Consider the following 21045-nt stretch of genomic DNA (forward strand, 5'->3'; position numbering starts at 1 on the left):
GTATAAATATGAGTATCGCATAAGTTTATGTGTCGTATAAGGAAGTATAGGACGTGTAAGTATATGCAACGTATGTGTACATGTAGCGTGTAAGTATAAGTAGCGTATATGTATATGTAACGTGTAAGTATGTGCAGCGCATATGTATATGTAACGTGTAAGTATGTAACGTATATGTATGAATGTAGCATGTATGTATGCACCGTATATGTACATGCAACGTATATGTATACATATACGCCGTGTATGTGTACACCGTATATGTATGTATGTAACGTGTATGTATGCAGAATGTATATGTATGCTGTATATGTATGTTGTATATGTATAACTTATACGCTGGAACAACTTATACATTGGAGGTAACTTACACGCCCTAAAACTTATACGATTTTCCAAATAACGAAAGATAAACAGTGTATACATACGTAAACGATAGATATGGACTTATATGATATATGAGCTAATGATAAGTAATTAATTAATAAGGAAATGTAACGATTAAAATAGGAAATGACCTAGAAATATAATATAATTAGGAGTTGTTAAGTGATGCTATTTAAGTGATACCAGTTATCCGTGCACGGCTCAAGAAGGGCATTACCGTAAATTCATAAAGGAATTGCTTACATGTGAGTTTCTAGCCCCATTTCCTTGTTATGTTTTGGGGCTGTGTGCATACTCAATTTCATTAGTTAATACACTTACCTTAAGTGGTAAGTGTATGCCATATATGATTTCTGTTATAGTTATTGAGGTTATGAATGACTGCTTGTCGGTACGTGAACGATCTTCGGATATTGCACGTATTTCCAGGGAAGGTGATCGTTATATGATGTGATTGCATGATGTATGAATGATATATGTATGTTATATGAAAGATTGAGAGTATGTATGAAATTTTATAAACATAAATATAAAGAAATGTATGGTATGGTTGTATGGAAAGAGGGGAACCGGGCCCTAATAATACTCGAGGAAGAAGGAAATCGGGGCCTAATAATACTCGAGAAAGAAGGGAACCGGACCCTAATAATATCCGAGGTAGAAAGGGAACCGGGCCCTAATAATACTCGAGGAACTAGGGCGTAATGCTCTTAAAAACGTATAAGTATGTAAAGTAAGATTAAATATAAAAGTATGAAAGAAAGAAAGAATGTATATACTTATGTATGTACGAAAGAAATATAAACAGGTGAAGTAAGTAATACGTATCTTCGGATACGAATGAGTAAGTATATGAATGTAATGTATGTTACATGTTTAATTAGAACTCACTCAGCGTAACTGACTTTTTATATGCACGCAGGTAAAAAGATTGAAGCAGCTGGCTTGAGGGAGACACATGGCATGATCTGAAGAGGCTAGCATCTGAAGAAAGATTTGTCATGTTGTTTGATATAATATTTTATATTATGTTTTAAAGACTAGATTTGAATGATTTGTAATGAATGGTTGACTTTTATTATTTCCGCTAAAGTTTTAATTAACTCTGATATTTAGAACTGTGTTTATAAGTAAATCAAACGACAATGTAGGGCGCCGGGAACGAGGCCTTACAGTTATTGTTAATTATTCTGGTTACATCCATTGGTAATTCAATTTTTCCAGTTATTGGTAATTATTACGGTTATACACTATGACATCAATGGTAGATTTGTTCACATAATACAAATCTACCATAATTGATAATTCAGTTATTATGTGATATCAATTGTTATTAGATCTATTGGTAATTATACCGGTTACTAAACCAAAATATAGTTTCTGATTTTTTTATTTTAGCCTAAATAATATATTATTTTACATTTATTTAGTTTTAATCTTTTTCAGCATATGGCCCCCAACTTGGTAGAATAGCTAATTTTATGGATGAACTATTTGCTACAAAAATGGCTTTGTTTTTGTCAAGAATGGATGTTAATTTATGATTATTCATGTATTTATGTATTTTAAACAATTCATGTAATTTAATTGATTTTTATATAATCAATCTTCTATTGTTGTTAGTCAAATTTAATTTATTATATTTCCAAGATTTTAATTCTTGTTCAAATTCGATTTAACATATTTTCATAATTTTCATTATTGGTCAAAATTTGATGTAATATATTCTGGTAAAAATTAAAGAATAAAATACAACTTTCCATTTTTATATTTTTACCATTTTATATTTATCACCAAAAGTCAAAATGAATCTATAAAATAAACAACCCCCCCCCCCTTCTTTATTTTTATCCGTTTTTATATAATTTTATAGTCCATTCTAATCAATTTTCAATTTGAAATTCAAATTAATTTACATAATCATTTTAATTTAAATTTAATATCATAGACAATTAAATCACCAATGTCAACAAAATTTAAAATATTTTTATATTTTCTAATATTGTCAGACTTTACATTTTAAAATAATACACATTTATTTGTTTTTGTTTTTGTTTTTGTTTTTGTTTTTATTTAATACCCATAATTTTTACTTAATATTGATAACATATTTATAGCCATTTTTATAACAGAATTTCACCAATGTTGTAGGAAAGTTTTAAATGTTTTAATACTCTCCAATCTCAATAAAGTTCCCAATTTTAATATTTGACAATTTTCTAATCGTTCCTAAATGTCAAAAATAACATATACGTTCTAAAACCCCATTTTAATGTTTGAAAACACAAAATTCTTTCCATAATTTTTGAAGTTTTCTAATTACCCGATTTAATTTTAACTTTTGTAATAATCGTTATATTATATACTAAAATTAGTAGAACACAATTTTATTGTTTATATTTATAAAATTGTACCGTAACATTCGATTATTATATCCAACTAAAAATTTTATTTAAAAATTTGTTAATAAAACTTTTTACATTTATACATTTCAGTTTTTATATAATTCACTTAATTTTCTTAATATTCATAGCATATTTAAACCCATTTCAAATTGAAAATTTGACTAATATTTCAACAAACTTTTAAAGTTTTTAATACCCTTCATAATTTTAATCTCATTTAAAAATATTTCCATAATTTTGATAAATTTTAGGTTATTTATTTGTAAATATTTGTAAATAATGATGTCTAAATTTCAAGATTATTGCATTAAATAAAAACCTTATATTTTTGTACCAATTCTAAATATTTCAAGTTCTGATTTGAATGTCAATTTCAACTAAATTGATTAATATAACTTAGATTTTAATATTTTTATTTCAAACATTTTAGTAACTCAAATTCATTAAATATTTTTGTATTTTAATTTCAAATTTCTAATTTACAAGAAAAACATATCGAGAAAATTCAAATATTTAAAATTCATTTATAAAAAATCAAAAGATATTTTAAAACCCCATTGTATTCTTTAATTTGAATACTTTCCTTTAATTAAGGTCACGAAAAAACGTGTTAAAGTTGTTAAACAATAAGTATGATCTAGAAGTTTATGTGGTCAAGAATGTATTTGTAGAAACATAACTTAAAAGGTTAATGAAAAACTAGGTAGTTTTGTTTAAATCAAAAGATATTTTAAAACCCCATTATATTCTTTAATTTATATACTTTCTTTTAATTAAGGTTACGAAAAAATCGTGTTAAAGTTGTTAAACAAGAAGTATGATCCAGAAGTTTATGTGGTCAAGAATGTATTTGTAGAAACATAACTTTAAATGTTAATGAAAAATTAGGTAGTTCTGTTTAAATTGACTTGATTTTGTCCAATTTCTTCTTCATATTTGATTGGTATTGATTAGAGTTGTATTATTATTTACATTTTGCTGAATTAGCTAGGTATATAAATTGATTTAGAGTGTTCCAGCTCATTGTAAATTCGACTTTATAAATGCAACTGATGATCGCTTTCGTGACATGGTTTTAATTGTATGTATTTCTGTTTTACCAGCTTAGCTATAAGTGATAATGCAAAGAACATTTTGACCTTTTAAGTTTTGATGATTGACTACAGATTAAAGAAAGGGCAAAGACACACGATATCAATGATTCCAAAGCCAGAATCTTCAATTCTTATTCACTAAGAGGTTGTTTTAAATGTTTATATTTTTAGTTTTAGTTGTAGCATTTTTCTTTTACCTTTTGAATATATTTTGCCATATGTTTTTTTGTCAAACTTGCCAAACGGATATTGTATCACCTCTTAGTGAAATCTAGCTTGTGAACATGGATGTTGATCTTTATGGTATGATGTTTACATATATTTTATTAAAATATTACACACATATATTTAAAAATATATACATACAATATTCATTTGTGAAACTATCATACCAGTTACGGCACACAAGCTGTTGCTAATAAAAATATTGACGTGCCCATAAACAAGAGTAAATGAGATAGGTCAAGAGTGATTAATATTAGATAGTTGGCTTATCTTTTTTATTTTATTTATTGAATAATAAGTTTTTTATGTATGCCTGCAACAACTCAATTTCAGTTAATATGTTTGAATTGTAAATTAACGATTTTTATTTTTAGTTTTGTGTCATAAATTCGAGAGCTTTGACACCAGGTATTAGTTCATATAATGTGCAATGGGAAGACATGATCTTTGCTGGCATGTCTATGCAAAAGGTTATTATTGTATTGAATTTATTTAATGTTTTTTTTTGTTTCAGATAATCATGTGTATGAGATAGACACTTTGCATGTTGATTTCATTAGATGATTAAGTTTTAATTAAGAAATACATTTTGTATTAATGGTATAAGTTAATTTATACTCATGATATAAATTATAAAAATGTTTTTTTATTTTTATTTATTTTTGTTAGTCTTTATATGTTTTTGTATTTGAATTATAATAACAATATCATGTCTTTTATGTAAAATTATTCTTTTTTCATATGTATAACATCTGCATTAATTTATATTATATACATATATATGACGTTTTAAATATTTCCACTTGTGTGTAACACGGGTACTATCACAGTAAGTTAATAACTCAACAATTGAAATAATAGTAAGGTAATTTTATCCCCAACGTTGTGCCAATCGATACTTTTGGTTTATAATTATCTCCAACAGCAGGGCGGAATTCGTGGAGTGGTAGATTAAGATGAATTCAAGTCTTTGGTTCGTCTAAATGGTTTTTGTTGTTTTCAGTCGGACCTTGATGATGATTCCATTTTTTGAAACAAAAAAAGCTTGAATATTGAAATAAAAGTATGAAGATATGAGAGAGCTGAGAGAGAATTTGTTAAAAAACTAATTGGTTTTTAAATAAGTTTAGTTTTTTTAATTCCATTTGCACATCCCGATTCTCGTGGAAATTGACCCCTGGATCGAGTGGGTGGTGCTCAATATCGGGGCCAACGAAGGAAAGTGGCTTCACGGGTTTTCCCATGTCTCACTCTGTCTGATCTAACAGTGTATTGGAGTTTTTAATGTTAACTTATTCAAGCATGATTTGTTTTTTTGTTTTGCGGTGAATTTTGATTATTTAAATACATTTCCTCTATTACAATGGTAATTCTTGTGTAATTTTTTCAGGACGATTTTTTATAGTGAATTTTGATAAATATCTTTCCTCCACTACAATGATAAGTCCAATCCATTACATGATACATCTGACTTGGCATATATTATTGTAAAATTTGTGTGTAGTTATACTAATGCAAGTGTTCTTCAATCTAAAAGTAAGTTTTTTTATTGGACAAACGAATGGTTAACAAACACTTAACTGGACGAAATTTCTTGTCAGTGTTCGTTCATTAAAGAGATGAATATGTTCAAGAACAGTTCACGAACACAACGAACGCACCCAAATTAACATAAGCAACATTTTATTTGGTGTTTCTAACTTAGAATGATCAATGTCAACTGTTATGTCAGGCTGTGAAGTTGGTGTTTTTTTTCTAACATTCATATATATATATATATATATATATATATATATATATATATATATATATGGTTTGGATCAAATACAAATTAAATTAACGTTCTAAACATGAGAATCTGGCCATAGTGAATGTTCTCAGGACTACAGACTATGTGATGTCTGATTCTGATTTGAACACAAAGCTGTTGTCATCATTGTCAAAAGAATGGTACACAGCAAGCATGTTCACCATTCAGAAACCAAATTATGAACAACTCAAGCTTGATGATGTGATCTGTTTTCTCCAAGCTGCTGAAATTGAAATGATAGAGAATGAAATGAAAAAGGAAGAAAAACCATGTTTCCAAGTTTCAAATGCACTCATTGCTCCAATGGGAAACATGTCGGTGAAGAACCAACAATAAATTCCTATCATTGAAGAACCAGTTGAGAATAGTGCTGACACTCCAAGAAGTTTTGTTGCTGGAAGCTCAAGCCATCAGAATGGACTTTCAAGGTTCAATGTGCAACTAATAGATGATCAAGATTCTGGATCCCTGGCTAGTGGGAATGCACCATTTGGTGGTAATAATGGTAGTCAAGGGAGTGAATACCAGACATTGTTTTCTATGTTCACAAAGTCCTACAATGCCTTTGTAGCTAAAAATATGATCCATACAAGTGTAGTACAAGATGATTTGGAGCATATTGATGCTGATGATCTTGAAGATATGGACTTGAAGTGGCAGGCTACAATGCTGGCTCTTAGAAGCAAAAGGTTGTTCAATAGAACTGAGAGGTCTGTTGTATCAGGTCCAAATGAAAGAATTGGGTTTGACAAGTCTAAAGCAATATGCTATAACTGTCAACAACCAGGACACTTTGCTAGAGAATGCAATCAGCCAAGAAACTTCCAATGGAATCAATATATGAACCAACAACCAAGAAATCAATACCAGCACCAGCAAGAAACAACAACTTCAACAACAACCCCAACTTTAACAACAACTACCAGCAACCACAAATGAACAATCAGCAAGTTGTACCTCAGAACCAAAATTACCAGAGAAACAACAGCCAAAATCCTCCAAATGCTCCCAACAACACCAACAGAAACAACCAAAACCAGCCTAGAAACCAAGGAAATGTAGCACTTGCTGCTCAACAAGAAGGTGGTTTTGATTGGAGTGATCATGCTGATGACATATCCAAGGCCAATGTTGCATTCATGGCAAAAGTTGAAAATGAAGCTCGATCTTCTTCTTCACAGTCACAGGTACATTCAAACTCCTCACTTAAATTACTTGAAACAATTGATGCATTGAATGTGAAAGTAGGAAAGTTGGAGAGTGAATGCTTTAGAAAATAGAGCATGATAAATGTGTACCAGGCAAGTGATTTAACTTATGAAGAAAAGATCAAAAGCCTTGATGAAGACTGTATGAATAGTTACAAAATTCAGTCAAGATATGTGACTGAAATTGAAGGCCTAAATAAGATGGTAGTTAAAGAAAAGGTGAAAAATACCACTCTACAAGTTGAAAATGAGTTTCTGAAGAATCTAGTATCTACTAGAAACATTTGTGGTATTTTGAACAAGATTAAAGAAGAAGACAAATACAAAGTTGTTCCACCACCATTCAACAACAACTATTCTCTTAAGGTTGACAAGGAGAAAAGGGAGACTTATCTCAATCAATTCAGAGATGTGTTCAAAGACAAAGAAGAATTCATTGAGCATTATGACAAGGTTACAGTTGATGAACATGGAGAGTTTGTTTTGAAAGAAGATGAGAAAGATGACAAGTCAATTGGTGTGCAAGTTTCTGAAGATGACTTCAATGAAGATGATCTGAACAAGGATGATTTAAGTGGTTCTAGTGATCAAATCTCAAATGAAGAAATCCAAGCTACAGAAAGAAACTGAAGGCAAAAAAAACCTGATTCAATTGATAAACTCCCTGATCTACCAAAGATGACTCCCAAGATGATCAAAAACCATGAAAGAATGAGAAGAGAGCATGTGTCTTTTGACATATGTGAAAGGTCAAAGGTGAGCTACAATACTGTTAGACCACCAAAGAAGGAACTATTCCAAAAGAAAAAGGTTAATGATGTCAAAAAGGCTGAAGAAATAAGTGCGAATTTTCCATTCATTCCAGTGTATCCTGTGTTCTCCAATCAAGAACTATTTGATGTAGGAGAAGTTGAGACTGTTGAAGAGTATAAGAGAAGACAGTCAAGATACAAGGGAAACTTGGATGAAGAGCCTATGAATTTAAAGAAAATCATCTTTGTGAAAAGCAAAATTGAAAGACAGAACATCAAAATTGAAGAGTTTGTACCTTTCTCAATTGATTATGATGGCCTTAAAACCCAGAAAACCATTGGTGTTGATGCTCCAAGACCTAGTCACAGATTTAAGAAGGGTAAATCTAGTGAAAGTTTCAAAGAAAAGGTTTGGTGCAAACATTGTGATGAGTATGGACATCATACTGACTCATGTCATGAAAGATTCATCTCCAAACCAATCCATGTCCCAAGTGAAACAAAGTTAGGTCAAGACTTTTGATTCTACAAGCAGAAGTATGATGAATATTTGGGGAAAGGAAACAACGAACAAAGTTGAGCCAAAGGTTGTTAACAATATGAAGAAAGGTGGGAATGCTGACGAATAACCAAAGAAGAATGTGATTAATCAAGTCAAAAGAAACAATCTTCCCATCAGATCTGAACAGTTGTGAAAAGAAACACACAACCATTAATAATTGTTCCTAATAAAGACTCAAATTCAGTCAAGTCTGATGATACAGAAAAATCACCAACAAGTGGACACAAAGGAAGAAAGGTGTGTTCTCAAAAAAGAAATCAAGATAATTGAATGGTGATGAAAAGTGATGAAAATTTCTTGAGAAGGGTGTGTTCTCAAGAAAGAAATCAAGAGAATTGAATGGTGATGAAAAGTTTCTATTAAAGCATGGGTATGAACCCCATGGGTTTCTTTGGAAACCAAGGAGTGAAGTTCAAGAGACAAAGGGAATTGATATGAGAGATTATTCAAGTACAAAGGATTATGTGGTGCAAGATTGCAAAAGCATAATTCCTTATGTGAAAAGCCCAACTTACAGGGGCTATGATCAGATGAATATGATGATTGTGAACTTATTTATGGAGATCCTAAGCCTATTCCTCTCACATCCAATGCAACAACTGTCATTGAAAATGATGATTTGCATGTTGATTCAGCTTGAATTTCATCACCCAACTAATCAACTTCTTTGATTTGTGCAGGAACAGTCCACTCCACTGAATGAAGTATGGTACATGGATAGTGGGTGTTCCAGGCACATGACTTGTGACAAAAGGTCACTTGTTAATTATGAAGAGAAGTTTTGAAGGTCCAGTAGCTTTTGGAAGTGATGAGAATGGTGGAAAAATTATTGGAAAAGGGATCTTAGCAAATGGGAAAGTTACTTTTGATAATGTCTTTTATGTGGAAGGATTACAATATAACCTTTTTAGCATCTCAAAAATGTGTGATAAAGGTTATAAAGTTGGGTTTGATGACTCTCACTGCTTTATTCTCAAACCTGATATTGTAATTCCTCCAGATATGATTATAATGATGGCTCCAAGAAATGGCAATTTGTATGAACTGAATATGAAAGATATTGTTTCAAGGGGTGAGGCAATAAGAATTTTCTTAGCCTATGTTGCCTCAAAGAATATAAGGGTATTCCAGTTAGATGTCAAATATGCTTTCTAATTGGAAAAATATAAGAGGAATTGTATGTGTCTCAACCACCAGGATTTGAGGACCCTGATTATCCTAACAAAGTGTATAAGCTAAACAAAGCTTTGTATGGACTACATCAAGCTCCAAAAGCTTGGTATGATGAGTTATCTAAATCACTTACTTGATAATGACTTCTCAAGGGGAACTATTGACAAGACCCTCTTTACAAGAAAAGAGGAAGAGATTTGCGTTTACTTCAAGTATATGTGGATGATATCATTTTTGGTTCAACAAATGAACAAATGTGCCATGAATTTGAAGAAGTGATGAAATCCAAGTACTTAATGAGCTCAATGGGAGAAATGAACTACTTTCTTGGATTGCAAGTTCAACAGAAGGCTGATGGGATTTTCATATGCCAGTCTAAGCATGTACAGGACATTTTGAATAAGTTCAAATGTCAAGATTTCAAAACTACTTCAACACCTATGGACACTCATGAGAAAATGATAGCAGATGAAAAGGGGGAGCCTATTGATGAGCATGATTACAGAGCCAAAATTGGATCCTTGATGTACCTAACTGCTTCAAGACCTGATATCATGTTTGTAGTATGTGTGTGTGCAAGATTTCAGTCAAGTCCTAAGGTTTCTCACATGACTGCTGTCAAGAGGATCTTTAGATATTTGAAGAGAAAACCTGATTTGGGGATTTGGTACCCAAAGAACCAATCCTTTGATCTGATTGCATATACTGACAGTGACTATGATGGGTGCAACATGAACAGGAAGTCAACCTCTGGTGGATGTCAACTTTTTGGGAGACATGCTAGTGTCTTGGCAGTGCAAGAAACAAACTACAGTGTCTATCTCAACTACTGAAGTTGAGTACATTGCTGCATCTGCCCGTTGTGCACAAGTTCTATGGATTCAGAATCAAATGTTGGATTATGGTTTGAATTTCTTGAACACTCCTATTTTCATTGATAATACTGCTGCATTTTTCATTGTTAAGAATCCAGTACAACATTCTAAAACCAAGCACATTGAAATCAGACATCATTTCATTAGGGATTGCAATGAAAAAGGTCTAATTGAAATGAAAAGGGTTGATACAAGTGATAATTTGGCTGACCTATTCACAAACCACTTGATAAAACCATGTTCAACTTTCTTTTGAAAGCCCCGGGAATGATCAACTCAGATGAGGTCTGATTAATGATATGCGCTATATGTGCTAATTTACTATCTTGATAAAGGGTCTTAGAGAATGTTTGTGAATGAATATGTTAATCACTGATGTATGCTTAATTGACTATCTGAATAACTTGGGTATATTTAATACTTAGGTTGATGATTAGTGATTTATATGTGAATCTGATGTTAACTAATGTATGCTTAATTGAATATATGTGCAACTTAGATATCTTTGATCCTTATGTTTTTCTATCAGTTAACATGTGTGATATCCTGATAAGTATTTTAAATTGATCTATTTGGATATGTGTTTATCTGATATGATGTTGTTAGGATTTGGTAGACTATACGTTTTGTGAAGTCTGCTTGTTTTGATGATGTCATGATTAAGATTTAAATATTTTACCTTATGTTTGAGTCAAAATATGCTTTTGTGTCAAAATTGCATGCTCAAATGAAATTTTCAAATCAATTTTGCTTAAAACATTTTTTTGACAAAAACAGAGCAAGTTGATTAATGGTGCTGAGTTATGATAAGATTATTCAGTTCAAGCTTTATAGAAGCTTAAAAAGGTTTTCAATGAATATTGATCCAACCTTTTGGGAAATGATAGTACATTGACTATTTGGCCAATCATATGAATTTAATATGCTAAAAAGACACTTAGTGCAGTCATTGACATGTATGGTTGTTTTCCCATGATGTGTAAAATCTAAGGTGATAAAAACATAAAGAAACTGCTAAGCTTAATGTGGAGTTACATTGTTGTCTATGCATATTCCTATATACATCTTTCCGAATGATAAGAAGAAAAGTGAATATCCAGTCATACACGAGCCCGTTGGTATTTGGTACCCAAAATGAAGTTTTTATTTTGAGAATGACAAAGTCCACAAGTGAACAAAGTCAACTGATTTAACAATACAATGTTGTTCTATATGTTCACAATCTTATGTTACAAAAAAAAAAACAAATCATAAGTTTTGTCATTAAAGTTTTAACCAAATATCAGAGGGTCAGAGTCAATTCGAGGTGATCTGGATAAAGCCAAATAATCCTTGAGATTAGATATGGAGCATCAGAAAGCAATATATGTTATCCATTTAGTATTATGCATCTTAAATGAACCTTAATCATATCACCAAAGAAATGAAATTCATGCTAAGTCTAGACTTGTTGTTAACCTGTCTAAACTGCCATAATAATGCTGAGAATGAAGTATTGAGAAGCAACTTAGTCAATATGATCCCATGTTGAGATCTTTTCATAAAACGAAAGAAAATGATTTGAAAGGAAAGATAACTGAAATTTGATCTCTTAATGCACCATTTGCTCTTAAACAATAATCTTTAATGATAAAAATGTTTGACATTGGGTTTAAGACAAAAAGAGTTGCATTTTACCTTCAAAAGGTCTAAATATGTATTTTTGAGTAAGGTTTGATGATTCTTAACCTTTTCGAGCAAACTTAGATGATTTTGTCTAAGTTTATCCTTTTTGAACATGCTTTGTAGTTTTTACTAACTATCGGGCAGATTTTACTGTTTTACTTGAAGTTTACCTTTCCTAGCAAGCTTGATATTTTATTATGTTTGAATATGTTGTTACTAGCAAGCTTTTATATAGTTTATCTAGCATACTTTGATGTTTTGATTGAAAGTACAACTGTTTCTAACAAGCTATTTGATATGTTTGATTACAATGTTTTGTCTAGCAAGCTTTGTTGATCTCTGAACTTTCCAGTAAACTTAATTGTTTTATAGGTTGTTTAGGTCACTATAGCAAGCTATGTGATTGATTACGTTACTTCTAGCATGCTTAAATGTTTTTTGAACTTTCTAGCACGCTTAGGTGTTTTGTTGACTGTTTGATCTCATTCTAGCAAGCTTTGCGATTATGAGTGTTTAAGTGAATTTATCATATATCATCGGGTAAACCTTGAATTCAAGCACATTTGATGATTATGTGATACTTGTGACTGCGCTAAGAATACTTGTTTCAGGTCAACTTTGATTCTTTAACTATTATAAGTACTTGTCTAGCATCGCTCAAGATAGTTAATATGTTTCTTTGAAATTGCAAGTGTTTTCGGGCAAATCTAGTTTTCCGAGCACACTTTATGTTTCGAGCACACTCTGAAATCTTCAAGTGTTTTCTTAACATACTTGGTAATTTCAAAACTCTACTTTTTAAGTACACTTTGTGTTAAGAGTCCATCTCTAGCACACTTTGTATTCCAAAAATGTATCAAGCATACTTTGTTTCAAACTATACTTGAATGAATATTTGATTAACTGTTTATGACATTTCGAGTAAGGTTTGTATTATTTAGAAATTCGAGCAAAGTTGACAATTTGAAATATGTCTAAGTTATTATTTTTGGATTCTTAATTGATTCCTAGCAAGGTTGCCTATTTGATAATTTATACTTGATTATTTGTCTTGTGATTTATTTCTCGAGCAATCTTGTATTTCGAGTAAGCTTCCTTCATGTCATTTACTTAGCTTTATTTCTACATACTTTATTATTTCTGAATTAAATTTGGAACGAGCAAGCTTTGAAAAGTGAGATTTCCGAGTAAGGTTACTCCAATGTACTCCAACGGGCAAGGTTTTAAATGGGAAAACTTTATCGGGCAAGGTTGTGTAACAAAAGATATTTCTTTAAAACATTTTAAATGTTTGACAGCTATCTACTCACTAAATGACAAAGGGCATTTAAACCCACTTTCAAAAAGGTATAAAAGAGGAGGTTAGAGAAATTTTTAACATTTTCATATCTCTCTCCTTCCACTTTTGCCCTCGTTTCAGAAACCCAACTGACTTAATTCAATTAACTCAAAATCCTAACACTAATTAATCAGCACACATAATCCGACTCGGTAAGCATCTATTAAGTGTTTTCTGACAATGATTATGTGACTATGGGCATTTAATCTTCATCTTTACTAACTCTCTGTTTCTTTTGTAGGTTATTAATTTGTCGAAGCTCAGGTTCATAAAGACATTTCTTCTCTACTTCTTCAAATTATAATCTAAAACTATTCAAAGGTATGAACTTTATGACTAATCTTTGCTTTGAATGTGTTTTGTCTTTGTTTGAATAGATATGGTGGATGATGAACCGACATATCCTTTTGAGCAAAAGCACAACATGTGTGCTTTATTACAAGTTACTCCAGACAATGAGGAGGTGGCATACATGATCCGATGGCTACAAAGATCTAATATTCGATTCTCATTAATCGAGTGCCTGTACTATATATAAATCATCTTTTAGATTTCTGGCGCTCAGCAACACTATATGATGATCAAAATGGTAGGCTATTGGAGGCTACTGTGGCTAATCACGAGATTAGAGTTACTGAAAGATTAATATGGACATGCTTACAACTGAATGATGATGACCATAACCCCATTCACTTCACAACTGAGCATTTGCTGAAGATTTTTCAGCAAACAATGGTTTATCAAGGGAATGTCAAAGAAAGACAGTTCCAAAAAGGCAAGTTGTCAAACCTGTATAGGTTTTTAATTCGTCACATTATTCAAGGGTTTGCCCGTCGGAAGGGATCGTTAACCTTTATGAGCAGAGACTTGGCAAATGCAACAGTTGCTGTTGTATATGATCTTCCATTTAACTTCTCACGGATGATCTTTTAAGGGATGGTAAGTATCTTGCGGAATCCCAACAAAGAAAAGGTTTTAGCTTACCCAATATTTCTACAAATTATCTTCAATCGTGTGCTACAAGATCTGCCCACGATGGGAACAACTCATGTGCTACAGAATTTTAATGTTTACAAAAGGATTGCTAAGTTGTCAAGCACAAGCCATTTTAATCCACAAGCTGAATTTGATATATTACCATGGCTAGTAAATCAGGATGCGGCTATTATGCCTGTACCAAAACCTCTGAGGAGGAAGAGGAGGATGAGAAGGAGATGGATGATGATTCTGATGGAGATAATGGAGGAGATGGAAATGATGGAGGAGAAGGAGATGAAGGGGGAGTTGGAGGAAATGTTGATGATGATGTACAAGTTCAGAGGGAGAATCCAACACTCCCTACACCACCACCAACACCACAACCTACACCACAACCAACACCTTTACCCACACCACCAGCCACACGACCTTCCCCACCACCACAACATGAACCAATAGGTCAATCACCACCCATCCAAACACCACCTACCCTTACCCAAAGCCCACCTGAAACCCAAGAACAAACCACAAACCAACCCTTAACCCAAACCCAAACCTTTAACCAAGACCAAAGCCATGACATTCATGAACCCTACATCCCACAAACAGTTCCTACACACTTACTAAACTTCCCACCCACACCAATTCAATACCCAACTCACTTTCATACCTTAGACCAACCCAACCAACCTACATTCACAATCATCCATTCCACAACCCAAACCCAAACCATAAATCCTGCACCCTCAACCAATACCCAAAACCCACCTACTGATTCAATCCAACCTTTACCTGAAATATTCTCTGGCTCACCACCAAAAACCCCTCCATCTGGTACTTATCTGTTTCAAAGAAACCTAGACTTCATGATTGAAAACATTGATTTGAAAAATAAGAATGCAGAAGTGATGAAGGAGAATGCTAAGCTAAAAGAACAGTTGGCAAAAGCTTTACTGAAAATTCAAACCCTGGAAGCTGAGGTTGAGAAGAGCTCAGCTATACCAAAACAGGGGGAGAATGTTACTGTGACCACTGTTACTACTGATGTTGTAAATGAAGAGATGGTGGATGTTCTAGAAAATGTTTATGATCGTTTGAAGAGTATTTTGAATATGTATGGTGAGATGATGATAGTGAAGAAAGGATAGTTGCGGATGATGATTATGAAGGTGATAAATCTGCTGATGATAAACAAAATTATGATGTGGATAATGAAATTTTAAAAACCTTGTATGGAGATTTTGATGATGATTTATTGATAAAGGAGAAGCAGATTGTGGCTGACAAGATGATAGATGATAAAATTAATGATGAAGAGATGAATGATTTAATGGATGATATTGAAAATTTCCCAACTCAGTCAGAAGAAGAAAGAAGGATAAAATAGAAAGGGAAAAAATAATCGAATCTGATGATGATGAAACTGCTGTTGATACAAAGGATTTGGTGATTGAAGAAGAAGATGAAGAGGAATAGGCTGCAAAAAGGCATGCTAATATTGTAAATGAAACTCTGAAGAGGGAATTTATTGCCCAATCCATGACTGCAGAAGAGTTTGGTGAACAAGAAACACTGATTGAACAAGCTAACATTGCCAAAACTCTAGATCAAGAAGGAGATGTTGAGCAGAAATTCATTGAAGTTCTAATCAAGTTGAAACAAGCTGAGGAGGTTGATAATGCCTTAGCACTTGTATTAAGCAAGTTCAATCAGCCACAACATGAATCTCAACCTAAAACCAAATCTCCAACCACTACTAAACCTACTGATGATGATTCAAGTAAGCAAATGGTGACTGATGAGGCAAGAGAATCATTAACAAGAATTACAACAAAGAAATGGGTGAAACAGGCTGAGGAGGAGTTTGAGAATAATCCTCTAGATGAGTGGAGTTATGATGAACAATCTCAGAAGAAGTATGGGAAAATTTATACAAGGAAGAGGAAGCTGGACAAAAAGACTGATGATGAAGAAGATAAATCAGTAAAAAGGGCTAAGCAAGGATGATGAATCTGAATACTTTTATGAAAGCCCTAAGGAACACAAACGCTTTGTAATGGATGTTCCTATTCAAAGTGTTATGCCAGAAATTGAACCAGATGTAAATGAACCAAGAATTGAAGCACTAGATGATTCAACCAAACAAGATGATGTACTGAAGTTGATGACATTGCAGATGATGACAATGACAATGACAATGATGATGGTCAAGCTTATAAAGTTGAAAAAGTTGAAGTTATCTCCCCTCAAATTGAACTGACTGATGAACAGAGGGTGAACATACAACAAAGTTTGGATGATGCAAGGAGGAATAATCCTCTGAATGTCAGTTTGATTAGACATGGCTTTAAATTTGAAGATCTGGCTCCTTTGACTGATGTGGAGTTACAGAATAAGTTAGATAAAGAGAGGGATGTTATTAAGAAAAAGATGGAAAAAAAAGAATAAGGAAGCACAAAGATTCTAAAATTAATATAGACTTCACAACTTCTCTGAAAAATATTTGAGTCACTTTAAGTTTGAAGAACTTGAAAAAGCTTACAAGACAACAAGAGAATATGTAAATAAAGAGGAATGGGATAGACTTATATCAAAAGCTTCAAACCAAAAGAAAAGCTTTATAACAAATTTGGTGGAAAGTGCAAATTCTTAATAGAGAATGGTAGAACTGTTGAAGATGTGGAAATTATGACTAAAGATATGGTGGAACAGGAATTTAAAAGAGTGACAAGAAGAAAACAAAATGAGACAATCACCAACTAGAAAAAACCAAAACTTATGACTCTTGCTGAGAAAGAGAAGGAGGAGAAAAAAAGGAAGTGGGAGGATGAACAGTTGAATCTGTTGAATAGACTGATGGAGGCAAGGGGGAGATTAAGTGATATTCAAGGATTGAGCAGAAAAGAAAAAGTGGATCTATATTTGTCTGAACTTGAGAATGATGATCAAGAGAAAGCTCAAGCTTCAAAGACCACAAAAACTCCCATCATAGTACAAGTTAAACATGAACCTGTTGAACATAAAGATCCTTGGGATGATGAAGAAAGAATCAAGACATTAAAGGGAATAATGATGAGCCATGACATGAATGAGAATACACTTAATTTGTTGGGAAAAGCTCAATTGAAAAAGTTGTTTTATGAGAAGAAAGATGAGTGGGAAAGAGTTGAAGTTGAACAGAGGAATCCACAAAATTTTGAAGCTGGACCCAATGGAGTTCATTTTGTTCCAGCTGGTCATCTTGGAAATCAAACTGTGAATATGAGGATTGAAAAACTGGCCCAAGTAGTCAGTGAAAGTATTGAAGAATTGAGGGCTATGCCAGTTGAGATGGTAATATTAATCTATGAGAAGAAATTTGGAGAATTGAGGGCCACAAAACCTATGAAGGCTGTTCCATCCAGGCCCTCAGCCTCAAGAGCACAGACTTCAACAACTAGAACTGAATCTCAAAGAGCTGAACCACAAAGACAAAAAAGGCCACCAACTGATGTGGACCTACCCACGAAGCTCTTTTATGACTCTGTGGCTCAAACATTGAAGGCCGTGATGAAAAATGGAGATTTGAATGAGATTATTTTTAAAGATGATTTTGCTGATTACATGAAGGAACAACTGGAAAAGATGGAAAGTCTGGAACTGTATGACTATTACAATAGAAACAGACTTGCAGGTAGGCAGCAGAATGAGCTGTCTAAGTATCTTAGAAGTGAAGCAGGGATGGAATTCCCTTTGTTAAACAAGAAAAAGAAGTGGAGGTTATCAGAGTATGAAAAGACAAAGAGAGCCAAGAGGTTAAGTGATATCAAACATGCTGAATTCGACTATCTCATTAGAGTAAGGAACAAAGATCCTTTAGCTAATATGATGACTTGTATAAGTATGAGAAGAAGGATGACTAGACCCAACCATGAAGTTTAGAAGAATGATAGAATTGCAAGAATTGATTATAATGAGAATGATGGTATCTACACTCCTAGGAACTCAGATGGACTTGCATTTGGCACTATCAAAACTGATGAAGACTTGGCATTCCTTCATGATGAGGATCTGAAAGACATAATGAACTGGACACTTCTTCTCAATCATCCTCATCAACTGTTTATATTCAAGGAAAAGGCAGGAGCAGTGAGAATAGAAAGACAACAAATAGCCAATAGCTCAAGAAGATGAAGACTATGTTTTAGCTTAGGTTTTGCTTTGTAATGTCCACTGGACATAATTCTCACTTTGTAATATTTTGACTTTGTTATGTAATTTTGATTTTGAAAATTTGATGTGTATTTTTGACTAAGTGTATGTAACCATAGAGTGTTCTGGTACAGCTGAGGTGTTCCAATCTAGGGGGGAGATTGTTGGAATAAGAAAATACTTAAAGGAAGATTGGAATCTTCTCAATCTCTCAAGAAAAGGCTAAGTATGGACATCGGGCACACTTAGGCCTCCGAGCAAGGTTTTACTTGTCCTAGCAAGGTATTTTGCTCTCCGAGCAAAGTTATCTTCTTGAAGTCTTCTTTAGTGATAATTCGAGCAGGGTTCACTTTGCCTAGAAAAAGTGTTCTTCAAGTCAAGCATGGTTTGCTTACTAGCAAAATCTTGACTATATCAAGCTGATGAAGCCAAATACTTTGGATGATCTAGCAAGGTTTGATTAATAAAAAGTAGTCTGAACATGCTTGAAGAAAGTTGATCAGGAAATATTCTAAGGACTTTCTCTAGCAAGGTTCAACTCCGAGAAAGTTACAGTGCTACCAGCACAAGTCAAACAGTGTTACCAGCACACTTCAGTCTTCTTAATAAGTTATCCTTAAAAAAGAGTTGACGGGATTCATGAAGAACAGTTTGCTCGTAGGACCATATCGAGCAAAGTTTGCTATGGTCAAGAAGATTGAAGTTTGCTAGGTGAATATTTTCTATGGAAAATATTCTAAGTAAAGTCTACCCGGAGAATTTTTCCCTAGCACACTTTGGTTACCAGGTTTGCTCGAAGAAAACAAAAGACACAAAGTCTACCCGAAGACGTGTTTTATACTTAGAATCTTTTGTAATATGTATACTGAATATGTATTAATGATTGTGGTTTCAAGAAAGAATGACAGCTGTCAGGTGGCAGACCTATAAATAGAATGATCTAGGGCACGTCTACAAAACGAGCACACATACGATACCTGAACATTTATTGACAATGATTTGACGGCTGATATATTCGTACGGATATTCTGCCTAGAATCATATCATGCCTTTCTTGAACCCTAATGATTTCTATTTTGTAATCGACCTTTCTATTAATGAATATCTTTTGAGTTTAAAAGTGTGTCTGTCTTTATTGTATACTCTAAATCAACAATTAGTGTGTTATTGATTCCGCCTTTAATACACTATTATTCTTTTCCAATCTAGCCCCGTCGTTAACCTTCTTGTCAACACTATTTGTGTGGGTTGCGACATAGATCAATTGAGAGACCAATCGGGACCGACATCCTTCTTTGGTTCAACTTTCCTCACGTGTGTGATTCGACTAGATTCATTTTGCAAATAATCCTTATGAAAAAGATCCTATTCATTACCATTATATTTAACAAATGAACATAAAACCATCATATAAAGTGTAATAATATTTATAAATGAGTTATTATAAATTATGTCAATATAAATTAAAATGGATTTTCGACACAACCCCCAATCTTGAATTAATCTTTAAATATACATCTGTTATGTTTTTTATGCATTAAACATGAATGAAATATTTTCCTAACACTTTTACTTAGATTAGACAAAAGTCGATGTCTTTATATATTTTAAAGAAACATTAATTAAAAACTTGAACGGATATCATTTGTTTAATAAAAAGTTTGCCTATTCTACTATCTTTATAGACATAGTCATAAAATATAAAAAAGAAAAACAAGTAAAAGACATTGCAGAATCAAGGAGGTGGATCTCCATATGCATATCCACTTCAAAACAAGAAACCACAATAGGATTGTAGTAGGTAACCTTCCAAGAATAGAGAAGTTTCTTTTTAAATCAGCTGACACTTACTGACTAGTTAATTATTATTTATTAACTATTAACTATTAGTTAATCATATTTATAAAATACAAGCTCAAAAGTCTAAACCTATGTGAATAGTAACTTTGAACCTAGGTGAAGCGTCGTCGTGTGGCAATTTGTTATCGGGGACAGTATTTTTAATGATTTTACATTTCTACGCCTGAAGTTTAATATAGTTACGTTTTTATACCTGAACGTTGATAGAGTTATCATATGATTCTTAAATTAAAAAGAATGAATTTTTTTAAACTATTTACGATTCTATCACTGGACTCTAATAGAGTTATCTGTCTAGTTTAGTAATCTTTGGATCTAAGTTTCTTGAAAATTTCTTTTGAAGTAAGAAATGGCATGTGGGCAGGTAGGGTGTGAAGGAACAAAACAAAAGCAAATGTGAGGTCATCACTTCCAATGCATGTGGAGTATTAATAAGGCCATCAATTTAAGCCCCACCAAGTGCATATACAGCCTACATGTAACATAATTTATGTACCCCAAATGCAACCTATATATACACA

This window comes from Bidens hawaiensis, unplaced genomic scaffold (genome assembly GCF_021521415.1).
Source record: "Bidens hawaiensis isolate Kalapana, Puna unplaced genomic scaffold, B.hawaiensis_p1.1 tig00000142_1, whole genome shotgun sequence".
Taxonomy (NCBI): domain Eukaryota; kingdom Viridiplantae; phylum Streptophyta; class Magnoliopsida; order Asterales; family Asteraceae; genus Bidens; species Bidens hawaiensis.